General features: G+C 48.6%; 1 pseudogene; it reads right to left on the reverse strand.

The window, feature by feature from the left end:
- Positions 1-12665, reverse strand: part of LOC132813717 (zinc finger protein 271-like) — a 64830-nt pseudogene continuing 52165 nt past the window's right edge.

Genomic DNA, 12665 nt, shown 5'->3' on the forward strand with positions numbered 1-12665 from the left:
GGAAGTATTGCCTCACTCAGCAATTTCAACCCATACCCTGTCTCCAAGTAAGTTTCTCCCCGCTCCTTTGCCAGTGGGGGGAGGGCAGTGTAGAGTCAACCAGACTGCTGTGGGTCTGGAGTCATGTGTAGGCCAGACCGGGTAAAGGATGCAGCTGGAACGACTGAGTGAATCCTCTCCCACAATGGCGGTTCCCTTCCCTAACAAGGGAGAGAGTAAATCAGATGGGGGCTTTCCCCCCTGCACCACCCCTCCCTGAAACAGTCTCATTGTTAGATTCCAAACTCCACATTTCTGACCGAATACCAATTCTGCCATCTGTCGTGGGGGATTCAAACCCGGGAATCTCCGGAACTGGGTTGATAGTCCAATCGATAATGGGACTCGGCCGTAACTCCTTCAATCCCCCTGCAATGGCACGTGAACTCGCTGGTGGCTCCGCAGTTGGGAGGAGCGGGTGAAGCCCTTCCCGCACTGAGAGCAGGTGTACGGTCTCTCCCCGGTGTGGATCCGCTGATGCTTCATCATGGAGGAGATGTCGGTAAAGGCCTTCCCGCACTCGGGGCAGCTGAAGGGTCTCTCCCCCGTGTGGATCCGCTGGTGTCTCCGCAGGTGGGAGGAGCGGGTGAACCCTTCCCGCACTGAGGGCAGGTGTACGGTCTCTCCCCTGTGTGGACACGCTGGTGGGTCAGCAGGGTGGAGGAATCGCAAAAGGCCTTCCCACAGTCGGGGCAGCTGAAAGGCCTCTCCCCCGTGTGGATCCGCTGGTGGGTCAGCAGGGAGGAGGAATACCTGAAGCCCTTCCCACAGTGAGGGCAGGTGTACGGTCTCTCCCCTGTGTGGACACGCTGATGGATCAGTAGGTGGGAGGATGTGCTGAAGGCCTTCCCGCACTGAGAGCAGGTAAAGGGCCTCTCCCCAGTGTGGATCCGCTGATGCTTCATCAGGGAGGAGATGTCGGTAAAGGCCTTCCCGCACTCGGGGCAGGTAAAGGGTCTCTCCCCGGTGTGGATCCGCTGGTGGCTCCGCAAGGCAGAGATGCGGGTAAAGGCCTTCCCACACTCGGGGCAGCTGAAGGGACTCTCCCCCGTGTGGACGCGCCGATGGCTCCGCAGGGCGGAGGAATACCTGAAGGCCTTCCCACACTCGGAGCAGCTGAACGGCCTTTCCCCTGTGTGGAAACGCCGGTGGGTCCGCAGCGTGGAGGAATACCTGAAGGCCTTCCCACACTCAGGGCAGGTGAACGGCCTCTCTCCCGTGTGGACATGCTGGTGGCTCAGCAGGGTGGAGGAAGTGCTGAAGGCCTTCCCGCACTCTGGGCAGCTGAAGGGCCTTTCCCCCGTGTGGCCCCGCTGGTGGGCCAGCAGGTGGGAGGAATGTCTGAAGGCCTTCCCGCAGTCAGTGCAGGGGAATGGCCTCTCCCCGGTGTGACTGCGCCGATGAGTCTCCAGGGCAGACAGGAAACGGAAGCCTTTCCCACAGTCGCCACACTTCCACGGTTCCTCCACAGGACGGGATTCCTCAGGTTTCTCCATGGCTACAGCTTCAGCTGCACAGGAACACGTGTAGAGCCCCTCCCTGCCGTGAAATCCCCTACCCAGGCCTTATAACTGTTTCAGGCTCCAAGCACACAATGCGCTGTAACAGTGAGGTCTCCTGTCCAGTCCCACTGATGCTGAAAACGTCCTCAAACTGGAACCAAAAAGCGTTGATTCCTCTCACAGGAATCACAGTCAAAAATCGTTGCTGTCCCGATGGATTGAGTGACTGTCAGACATTGACATCAAAGTGAGGACTGCAGACACTGGAGAGTCAGTCGAAAAATGTGGCGCTGGAAAAGTACAGCAGGTCAGGCAGCATCCGAGGAACAGGAGAGTCAATGTTTCAGGCATAAGCCCTTCATCCATTGATTTTGAAACTTCAGTCTTCAGATTTTCAAATACTCTGCAAAAAGAGATTACAAAAGTCATCACTATCAGTGCTGGGTAGAACTTCAGAACAAGCAACTCTATTTTCTGTGGAATATTCTTTTGTTGTTCCACAAAATTGAAAGCACCATCCCACTCTCCTTTCCCCTCTGTTCTCACTCCGCTCTAACTCATTCTCCTGAAGGTGCTGATTCAGGGTCTTACAGGGGCAGAAAAGCAAAAACATCAAGACTGACATCTCTCTGAATTTTGGATACCTCCACCTGAAAGTTAGTATCTTTCACAACACTGGGATCCTGCTGAGAGTGAGCAGGTCTGATTTTGGGAAGCAAAAAAAAGTGTCAATTCAGGGTGAACCTGCAATGCAGCTTCTTGAGGAAGGACCAGACACAAAATGGTTAATGACCCCGAGAAGGTGGGAGCAAAATGAGACATCAAGGCATTAACACCAATACACTTCAGTCAAACTCTTCTGCTTCCAGTGAGGAGAAAGGGAGGACTTCAGGGCTCTCGCCTGAAACGTTGATTCTCCTGGTGTTGGATGCTGCCTGACCTGCTATGTTTTTCCAGCAGCACCCTGAGTAAACTCTGGTTTCCAGCATCTGCAGTCCTCCCTTTTGTCTAGGTCGAACCCTCTACCTGTCTACACCTATGCCCACTTCACCACCCAGCACACCCTTTATCTACATCACCCCCTACACCCATCCCCAATCCTGAAGAAGGGTTACACCCGAAACATTGACTTCTCCACCTCCTGGTACTGCCTGGCTTGCTGTGTTCTTCCAACCTCCTGCCTGTCTATTTTGCCAATTAAGACACAGACCTGGAGCGACGTTTCCAGAGTCTGTCCCCACCCCGACACACTCCCTTTCCTTTTAGTTGCTGCAAGTCAACAACTGAACCCCAGAATGAAAATTAAATTGAAAAGGTGGCAAGAGAAGAGAGTGCCGTACTCACAAATAATGGACAGAGGAATTTGCAGTCTGGGATAAAGCTCAACCTTCATTCAGACACGAGCAGCAGCTACAGAACCTCACGGTCCAACTTCCGCATTCAGACAATGGGGTGACCCTGATTGGCAGGAGGACCAACGTCCTTCCGGTCCTCCAGAGGTTCCTATTGGGCAATCAAGAAAAGGTCCCGCCCTTTTTAAACGCACAGTGACGAGCATGCCCAAATGTTTGCTGACACCGACAAATACGTGCACTGCGTTGCTGACACCGGCAAACATGCGCAGTATGCTCTTTGGGATTTTGAGTGTCCAAATGGCAACAGGGAAAAAAGCGGGAGAGCCACAATTCCACCCCCCACCCCCCGCCGTATTTCGACATTTTATTGCTTGCGTATTTTGTCTGACTCCTCAACTTTTGTATGTCTTTTCCCCATTTTGGGAGAGAGTGTGCCCCAGTGAGCTGTCTGTGGGAAGTTACACAGATGAAGAAACATTACACTGTTCGCAGCAGGGGGTGACTGGACACGTTTCCTGAGTGTGATCACAGTTTCAATTGTTCATCAGAAACTGGGAGCTAAAAGGACACCAGAACTGAGGAGAAGCCTGGGGACTGTGGGAAGGGATTCCATTCCCTGTCGGCACTGGAGATTCATCAGCTCAGTCGCAATGCGGAAAGGCAGTTCTTCAAAACATTATTACAACATTATTTCCCATTGACAAAAACAGATTCACGCTGCCTGAACTTACACAAGTGCCCTGTCATCACATCTTTAATCATAGCTTTGAACATTTTCCCTATGACATATGTTAAGGTAAATGGTCTGCAGTTTCCTGTTCTCGGTCTGCCGTTTTGAAGGAGTTTTCCAATCTAAAGAAACCTCCCCTGAAACTAATGAGGTTTGTAAAATTAAAACCAATGCATTAACTATTTCACTAGCTAGTTTTTCTTTAAGGTTCTAGAATGAAATACTTTGGCCAACTGGGACTTGTGAACTCATAGTTCCAACAGTTTACTCAACACTACTTCCCTGATAATTGTAATTGTCTTCAGTTCCTCCTTCCCTTTCAATTCCTGATTTCCATCTAGTTCCAGGGTGTTACTTGTATCCTCGCTAGACAGATTCAAGCTCTTTTCAATTCTCTGACCATCTCTTTATCCTCTGTTATTGAATCTCCACACTCATTTTTTTTGATGAACCAACACTTACTTTGTTAACTTTTTTAAAGAAAAGCTGACAAAACTTTCCTTCCTGTTTTTATATTTTTGGCTAACTTTCTACCTCTAATTGCTGTGCTCCTGCCTCCATTATTTCTGATGTTTGCCCCAGCTCTTAACTCTCGCATCAACCTGACTGCATATTGTATGGAACTGACCTTGATTAAGTGTTGCAAAACACTCAAGGGCAAATTTTTCATCTCCAGAAAGTCTTAGACTGAACACGATAACATTCACTTTGAAATATTGTTCTTCCAAACTTTACCAAGCACATCTTCCAGATTCAAAATCCCACAATGACACGCAGTTTTGTTATGATTTTTAATTTTGAAGAGAAATTTGAATACCCAGTGATTAACTGGAAGGACTGTTCACGAGGTTTTCACATTTTTAAACAAAAATGTGAAAATTTTTAAACAAATCAACTGGATTAAATTAGCAGAATAGCACGTATGGCTTTAAATCTAGTTTTCTTTTGTGTGACGGAGCAGATCTACACCAGATGAGGATCTAATACCTGGATTTAGGCTATTGTCAGAAGCTTTTATTAACCACAAAATGGCATCTCAATATAAAGTAATAGAACAATATGGCTTCAGGCTGCAAATTAACACGGTGTTTAAAATGGCTAAAAGCTGCATTTCTGCATTCCTGAGCTAACTGAATTACAGATTAAGCAAACAGTGCCTTCTTCATAGTATGGATCTAATTAAGCTAGATAGGACATTATTGACCATCCTAGCTAACCTTGAAGCACAAGTATGAGGAGATAATGCATGTGAAACTACATTGTTTCCCAGGAAATATCATTGGGTTAACCTGTTGTCCATTATATAATTTTGTTACATTTTATTGGATTTACTCTGTACTTACAGCTGTACTGTCTCTGAAGAAACATATAAAGATTGCTTTTTGTTCCAAGTTAATCACGCAGTTTCTCCAAGGTACACAGAATCTTTTAATATCTGTGTTGCTGGACAAATCTTTGCCTGGCCGTTACTAATTAAAGTGTGAAACCTTGCTGAAGCAGACCATACTCCTAGTGTTCATTTAACTGATCTCGGAACTGAGACACTCCTCCCGGGGATTGAGATCTTCAACTCTCACTGTGCTTTTGGTGAGAGCCATGATTACAGAGACTTGTGGGAACGTAGAGGATTTTTAACCCCCATGGGGCAGACTAATAGTAATGCCGTTTTGTCCAATCAATCTAGCAGCTATCAAGATGTTCAGCTCACGCTGAGGCAATGGATAGTCTCCAAAGGAATGAGCAGATAAATACTGCTGCCAAGCAGGCAGCCTTACACCCCAAAACCTGGATAGAGACAATATGGAGATGGGAATGCCAGGCCTGGGTATGGGACTGAAATCACAGGAGAGGCCCCCTGTTGAAGACCACAAACTATGGCATCAACTAGGGTACTCCCTCGATACTCAAAGCGAAATGTGAGTGATCCCTGATGGACTGGTTGGTGTTCCTTCTTTGCTGCAGCCTTTTTCAATTGATTATGTGCTTTATTGTACATACTTGGGCAAGGAGGGAATGGTTAATACTGTATTACAAACCTGATGTCACCTAGATTTCCAGAAAGCAGCGAGGAAAAGAGCTGAAGTGTATTTAATTTGTAAACATACAGGATGCATGCTGTAAGAGGGATGTCCTGAGGTTGTTAAACACCTCCCTGCCTGGTAGGCCGTTTTCCGCTATCTACAACTTGCTTTTATAGAATCACCTCGCGTACATTGTTATGAATATTGTCTAATAAGAGTAGATGTATTCAGTAGATAAATCAAAACCATCCCAATGGCTGAAACAGCTGACACTGTAGTGTTGGACAAGTGGGAAATATTTGCATCAGTTCACCAAAACTCTTCAAAGTTTACATTCACGGGTCCGCCAAGTTTCTCAGCATTAGGACTGGGGCATATTGGAGCTGAGATGGAAAGGCCCGTTCCTAGTCCTGCTGGTTCCCCGTTCAGCAGGCAAGGTCATGGGGAGGCCGCATGGACACACACAGCACAATGCAAACCAGCGCCACCTCCTGGAGGAACACCAGAAGACCCCGTCAGAGACACATCTTCAGCCTTCATCCGTGAATGGCTCAGTCTCATCATTCTGCCTTTCACTGTACTCTTCCTTATCTTTCTTTCACTAACTATGTTTGATTGGGCCTGATAACCTCTAGTAAACAGAAATTACAGTTTAATACTTTTTTGTACAGGACATACCTTTATGCAGAAAAGGACAACCTCTCCAGCTGCTGGGTTTGTGCCCATATTCCCACTCACTCCAAGGGAGGGATCCTCCTGAGATCCATACCTTTTAATGAATCTGACCCTGCTGAATGGGGGCTGCATCAGGGTCATTCTGCTGCTGTCACAACTTCTCACATCCGTCTGGTTTCGTAAGAGGGTGAGCACCCCAAACTCTGACAGGGATAATACCCATCTCCGCTGGCAATCAGTGGGATATACAATGGATACATTCAAGGGTTGGTTCCAGCCTCAATACTATCACTCCTGTGATGTTTGGGCACCCAGTGCGAAGTGGGGAGGACAGGTCACAGGACCTCCTCGTGGGTCTGCTCCTGGGCCTGGCCAAACTGGCCATAAACAGGTCCAGGCAGCAGGCCGTGGAGGGGGTCATTAGGGCCGACTGCCTGCCCCTCCTCTGTGGGTATGTCAGAGCCGGGGTGTCTCTTAAGAAGGAGCACACGGTGCCCACCAATAACTTAGGACTGTTCAGAGAGAGGTGGGCACCGCAGGGAGTGGAGTGTATTATTTCCCCCTCCAACTCTATTTGGATTTGATCGCTGCCCTCCCCCTCACTATTTGATCATGCAGCATTGCCCTCTGAGAGGGGCACTGCTTGTCACTGGCCACTCAGGTGTTTCCTTTCTTCCTGGTGGTGGAAATTGAATAAAGATTTGTGCACTTGTTGTCTTTCACTGTGTCTCACACCTGCACACACACAACATGGGTGTGGGGGGAAATATAAGCACTCCTGCAGTTAGGCAGTAGTGTGGGGGGAGAGAAGAGAAAAAAATACAACCCCTCCCGTACACCCCCCTCCCTGTTCCTCACCAATCTCACAGCCATGACTCCATATCTAGGAAGTATTTGCATCAAGAGTAAGCATCCCTCAGGATGGCAGGCTGGTTTCAGTAAGTGTCTGCACTCCCTACTCCTTCCTTTAACTGCTTACCAGCCCACTGCAGACAGGAGCATACTTAACCTCAGGGTTCCCAACAAGACTGCCATCAATTCCCCATTTCCCAAGTTTTGGATTGGAACCCAATGCAATCATTTGTTGCCCTTCAATGGCACTGATTTCATTTGTGGCCATACGGCCTCCCCCTGGCTGTCTACCTCCTGGACTGGCAGCTGGGATTTAGGTTACAGTGTCCCTTTCCTTTACCACTCCCACACTTTGCCTTTTGAGACTTCCAAACCACAAATCAAGAGAGCGCTCACAACTTTTCAGCACCTTGTCTCTACCTTCTCCCCTCCCTCTGCTACCCTCCACCTTGAGGTTGAGGGTTAGTGAATTGCTACCACTCTGGAAGAGATTGCCACTGCCACATCTTCAGCCTTTGACCTGCTCAATGCAGGGATGGTCACTGTCTGCACCATTACTCTCCAAAATCACATTGCCCTCGACTCCCTGTTAGCCGAGAAAGGAGGCACTTGTGCCCTTATCGGCTCTGACTGCTGTACCTACATTCCTGACTCCAGTGACAACATTACTAACATTGCCGCCCACATTGGCAAGGCGGCCTCCTCCCTCCATGACACTACTCCCCGTTGGGACCTTTGGACATGGATGGGTGGCTGGCTTGGCTCTTGGGCTTCCACTCTCTTCCAGGGCCTTGTGCTTCTCATTGCTGGTTTTGTTCTGCGAGCACATGGCATTATTTTCCAGAAACAGTGCTGTGCCCATTTCAGCTGCCTTCTGATGCCAAATAGCCCAGCATCTTCCCAACTTGTGCCGCTTCTCATTTCTGACATTTCCACACCAATGGATGGTTTCACTGACACTCTCTCTCCTGATCCTGGTGACCTGGACTATGACAGTTACCTTGGCAACTCTAAACCCCCATCGCCAACAAGCCCCACTGGGTCCGCTACATCCCTCCTTTTGCCGGTTCCTCTGAACTGACCTCCTGATTTGGTGAAAGGAAAGAAGGAAGGAATTGTGGGAGAATTATTATATTCTGGTCAGCTATTTTGTCACATATTAAAAACCTGGAAACCACATTCAATCTCACTTAGTGCCTGCTTGCCAAAGCTTCTGTTTCCCAGGCTAAGATTGTGTTTCCCAGGCTCAACAGAGACACTCGGCCTTGCTGCTACCTGATAAAATTCTTTCCTTGCATGGGAATATTCTTCTCTTTGCAACGACCTATTGTATACTTAGCAGATTCTAACCAAAACTGTCCAGACACTACGTGACTGGGCAAAGTGCCTCAGTTTGCTCAATATCCTGCAATTAAGATTGCTAATTGTTAAATGATTGTGACCTATATAATCACACAACTTTGTTTGTCGTCGGAGTGACTTGTGATTATTAGGTCGACTTGGCTCTCCCTGTGAGCTCTCAAATAAACAGTCAATAACTCAAGGTTTGTGAGTCATGATTACTTATCCAATGCTTATTGGACTACTACAAGCAAGTCGCCCACAGCATAATCCACTTCCATCCCCAAAATGGATCAAGAGGCCATCCTTTTTTGCCAGACAAGTAAATGGCTCAAGCTCAGGAAACAAAGCCTGTCAAACATTAATAGACACAGATGTAGACCAACCTTTTCCAGAGTCTGTCCCTTCACCTCGATTGACTTCCTTTTTCCCTCAGCTCCCACAAACCAACAGCTGAACCCAAGGATGTGAAAAGAAATGGGAAAGGGGGCGAGAAAAGAGAGTGCGGTACTCCCAGATGTTAAACAGAGGAAAGAAGTTGCAGTCTGGAATAAAACTCAACCTTCATTCAGAGAGAGAGGTGTAGCAGCAACTTCAGAAGCTCATGGTCAAAACCATCCGCCTTCAGACAATAGGAGGGCTCTGATTGGCAGTAGGACCAGGCTCCTTCCGGTCCTTCAGGGTTTCCCAAAGGTTCGTCTCCCCGTCCATCAGAGCGATGAGGGGCGGGGCCCCAAATCGATTTCACACATGCGCACTATCAGCACTGCTCACGGCCGATAGAACGGTTTATTGATCGCATGGGATTGTGGGTGTTACATCAGCCATTAAAGAGATGAAATCAAGCGTTCCATATGCCTATTTAACCGTCCTTTTCTGTATGTTGGTGACGTATACGTCAGGAACTAATCTTTAATCGATATTAGATTGATACACTGAGTGAAACACTGCAGGCCTTCAACTCTAAACACTATTTCCAATTCGGTGTCAGTGCAGCACTCTTTATTTGTCCTCACATCAGGACAGAATCAAAGCCCTATATCTGTTCCACCTGAACCTCGATTTTTGTTTAGTTTGCGGGTTCCAAACCTCTGTTTCAATCATTTATTAAAAGTTACTCATGGTACATATGCATCGCTGGCTGGCCAGCATTTAGTTCCCCTTGAGAAGGTGGTGGTGACCCGCCTTCTTCAACTGCTGTGATCCATAATGGTACGGTGACCCACAATGTCCTTTGGGTGGGAATTCCAGGATTTAGACCCAGGGACACTGAAGGAACAGCAATATGTTTCCAAGTCAAGATGATGAGTGGATTGGAGGGGTATTTACAAGAGATTGTGTTCCCAAGTATCTGTTGCCCTGATCCTTCTGGATGGAAGTGGTTGTTGGTTTGGAAGGTATTTTCTAAGGATCTTTGGTGAATTTCCGTGGTACATCTTGTACACCGTACACATTCCTGCTTCTTAACAGTGGGCAGAGGGAGTGGATGTATGTGGAGATGGTGCCAATCAAGCAGGCGACTTTGTCCTGGATGGTATCAATCTTTTTGAATGTTGTTGAAGCTGCACCCATCCAAGCTGGTGGGAGAGTATTCCATTACACTGCTGACTTGTGTCTTGTAGAAGATGGACAGGGTTTGGGGAGTCAGGAGGTGAGTTACTCACCATAGTATTCCTGACCTGTTGCCTGCTCTTGTTGCCATTGTGTCTGTTGTTAGTCTAGTTGAGTTTCTGGTCAATGGTAAACCCCAAGGATGTTGATAGTGGGGTGTTTAGTGACAGTAACACTGTTGAATATCATGGGGCAGTGGTCAGATTATCTCTTTTCGGGATGAGTCATTGTTTGGCATTGGCGTGGCATTCATGTTACTTGCCATTCCTGAGCCCATTGGATATTATTAAGATCTTGTTGCATTTCAAACTGAACTGCTTCAGTTTGTGAGGAGTTGTGAATTGTGCTAAACATTGTGCAATTATTGGCGAATATCTCCACCTCTGACCTTATGATGGAGGAAGGTCATTGATGAAGATGGGTCAGCCTAAGACACTACCCTATGAATTCCTGCAGAGACGTCCTGGAACTGAGATGACTGACCTCCAACAACCACAGCCATCTCTCTATATACCAGGTATACCTTAACACTTAAGATACACAATAATATTTCAAAACTAATTGATGGAATACATATGAGACACCCCTCTTCTGGGAGCCTTCAGTGCAAGTTTTTCTGTTCCAGGAACAATCTGATAAGTGTTGACTGTCATTAACCCTTTTTGATCTTGGCCACACACTGCGCCTCCTGTCCATTTCTCCCCCGCCACCCACAGCACCCCGTCCATTCACCCCGCCACTCAAGCGCCCCCTATCCATTATCCCCTGCCACCCCGGATGCCCCCTATCCATTAGCCCCCGCCACACAAAGTGCCCCCTTTCCATTCACCACCCCACTCCAGCACCCTCTATCCATTCGACCCGCCACTCACAGCCCCTTGTCTGTTCCATCCACTGCCCTCAGTGCTCACTGTCCATTGTCCCGCCAACTGCAGCGCCCCCATCCATTCTCTCACCAGCCCCAGCCTCTTGTCCATTCTCGCTCTTTCCTCTGAACGCCCTGTCCATTCTCTGTCATGCAACCCTCTGCATCCCTGTCGTTTCTTTCCCCGTCTTCTGTCCCCTCCATCTATTCTCTCCCCACCGTCTGCCCCCCCACTATTCCCTCTCACCACACCCTCTGTTCAATGTCCATTCTCCCCCATTCTCTCTCCCCTCGTCCCATTCTCTCCCCTCCCCATTCTTCCCCCTCCCCATTCTCTCTCCCCTTCCCATTCTCTCTCCTCTCCCCCATTCTCTGTCCCCTCCCTCCATTCTCTCTCCCCTCCCCATTCTCTTTTCCCTTCCCCCAAGTCTCTCTCTCCTCAGTCTCTCTCCCCCATTCTCTCTCCCCTCTTCCATTCTCTCTCCCCTTCCCCCATTCTCTCTCCCCTCCCCCATTCTCTCCCCTCCCCCATTCTCTCACCCCTTTCCCCACTCTAACTCCCCTTTCCCATTCTCTCTCCCCTCTCCCCCATTCTCTCTCTCCCACCCCCACCCCGCATTTCCTCTCCCCTACCTCCGCATTCCCTCTCCCCCACTCCCGCATTCTCTCTCCTCTCCCCATTCTCTCTCCCTTCCCCCATTCTCTTTCCCCTCCCCATTCTCTCTCCCTTCCCCCATTCTCTCTCCCCTCCCCATTCTCTCTCCCCCACCCTCCCATTTTCTCTCCCCTCCCCCCATTCTCTCTCCCCTCCTCCCCATTCTCTTTCCCCCACCCCTGCATTCCCTCTCCTTTCCCCCATTCTCTATCCCCAACCTCCCCACTCTCTCCCCCCACCCCCTATTCTCTCTCCCTACCCCCCACACCCACTCTCCCCACCCCCATTCTCTCTCCCCACCCCCATTCTCTCTCCCCTGTTGTGGGGAAAAACACCAGGCTCGGAGTCAGAATTGCGGTTCAATGACAGAGTTTATTGCACAAGGAAATCCCGGGGCTCCGAGAAAGACACCAACAGCACAGTGTCAGCTGCGAGACTTCTCTCGACCCGGAGCATACGTCAAGAAACTTTTATACATCTTGTGATACAATCGGTCAGGGATGAGATTATTGTCTTTGTATCATGATTTGTTTATGGTAGTCCTTGCAGAATCGTTGATAGTTGATACAATCATTGTCAGTTCAGGCACAGCCTTTGTTAATTTCCGCACAGTCGTTGTCAGTTTCAGTGAAGACATTGTCCATTTCAATGTCTGCATGGAAATCCATTGTTGTAGTAATGGGCGCTAATTGCTCTTCCTGAGAAGGAGGATTCCTGCAGCCCTGGCTATTAGCATTTGGTATTGAGTCTATACCAAGCTGTTAGCACTTCTATAAGAGGTGTTGGCCGGACCCAGACACTTCGGCGGGCAGTGTTCATTACTCATGTGTATTCTCTCCCCCACCCGCCTTAAACTAATCACCTGGGTTGTGAGTCCGTTGTGCTGGCATTCTGGTGGCCCCCGGGCAGTGTCTGTATCTGCTCTGCTGTTTCTGTCAGTATTGTGATCCGGCGGCCATCTTGTGTGTCAATTTGGCCAACTGATGGCTCAGTGTATCCTGTGTATCCGTGTGCCTAGT

Source organism: Hemiscyllium ocellatum, unplaced genomic scaffold, assembly GCF_020745735.1.
Source record: "Hemiscyllium ocellatum isolate sHemOce1 unplaced genomic scaffold, sHemOce1.pat.X.cur. scaffold_448_pat_ctg1, whole genome shotgun sequence".
NCBI lineage: Eukaryota > Metazoa > Chordata > Chondrichthyes > Orectolobiformes > Hemiscylliidae > Hemiscyllium > Hemiscyllium ocellatum.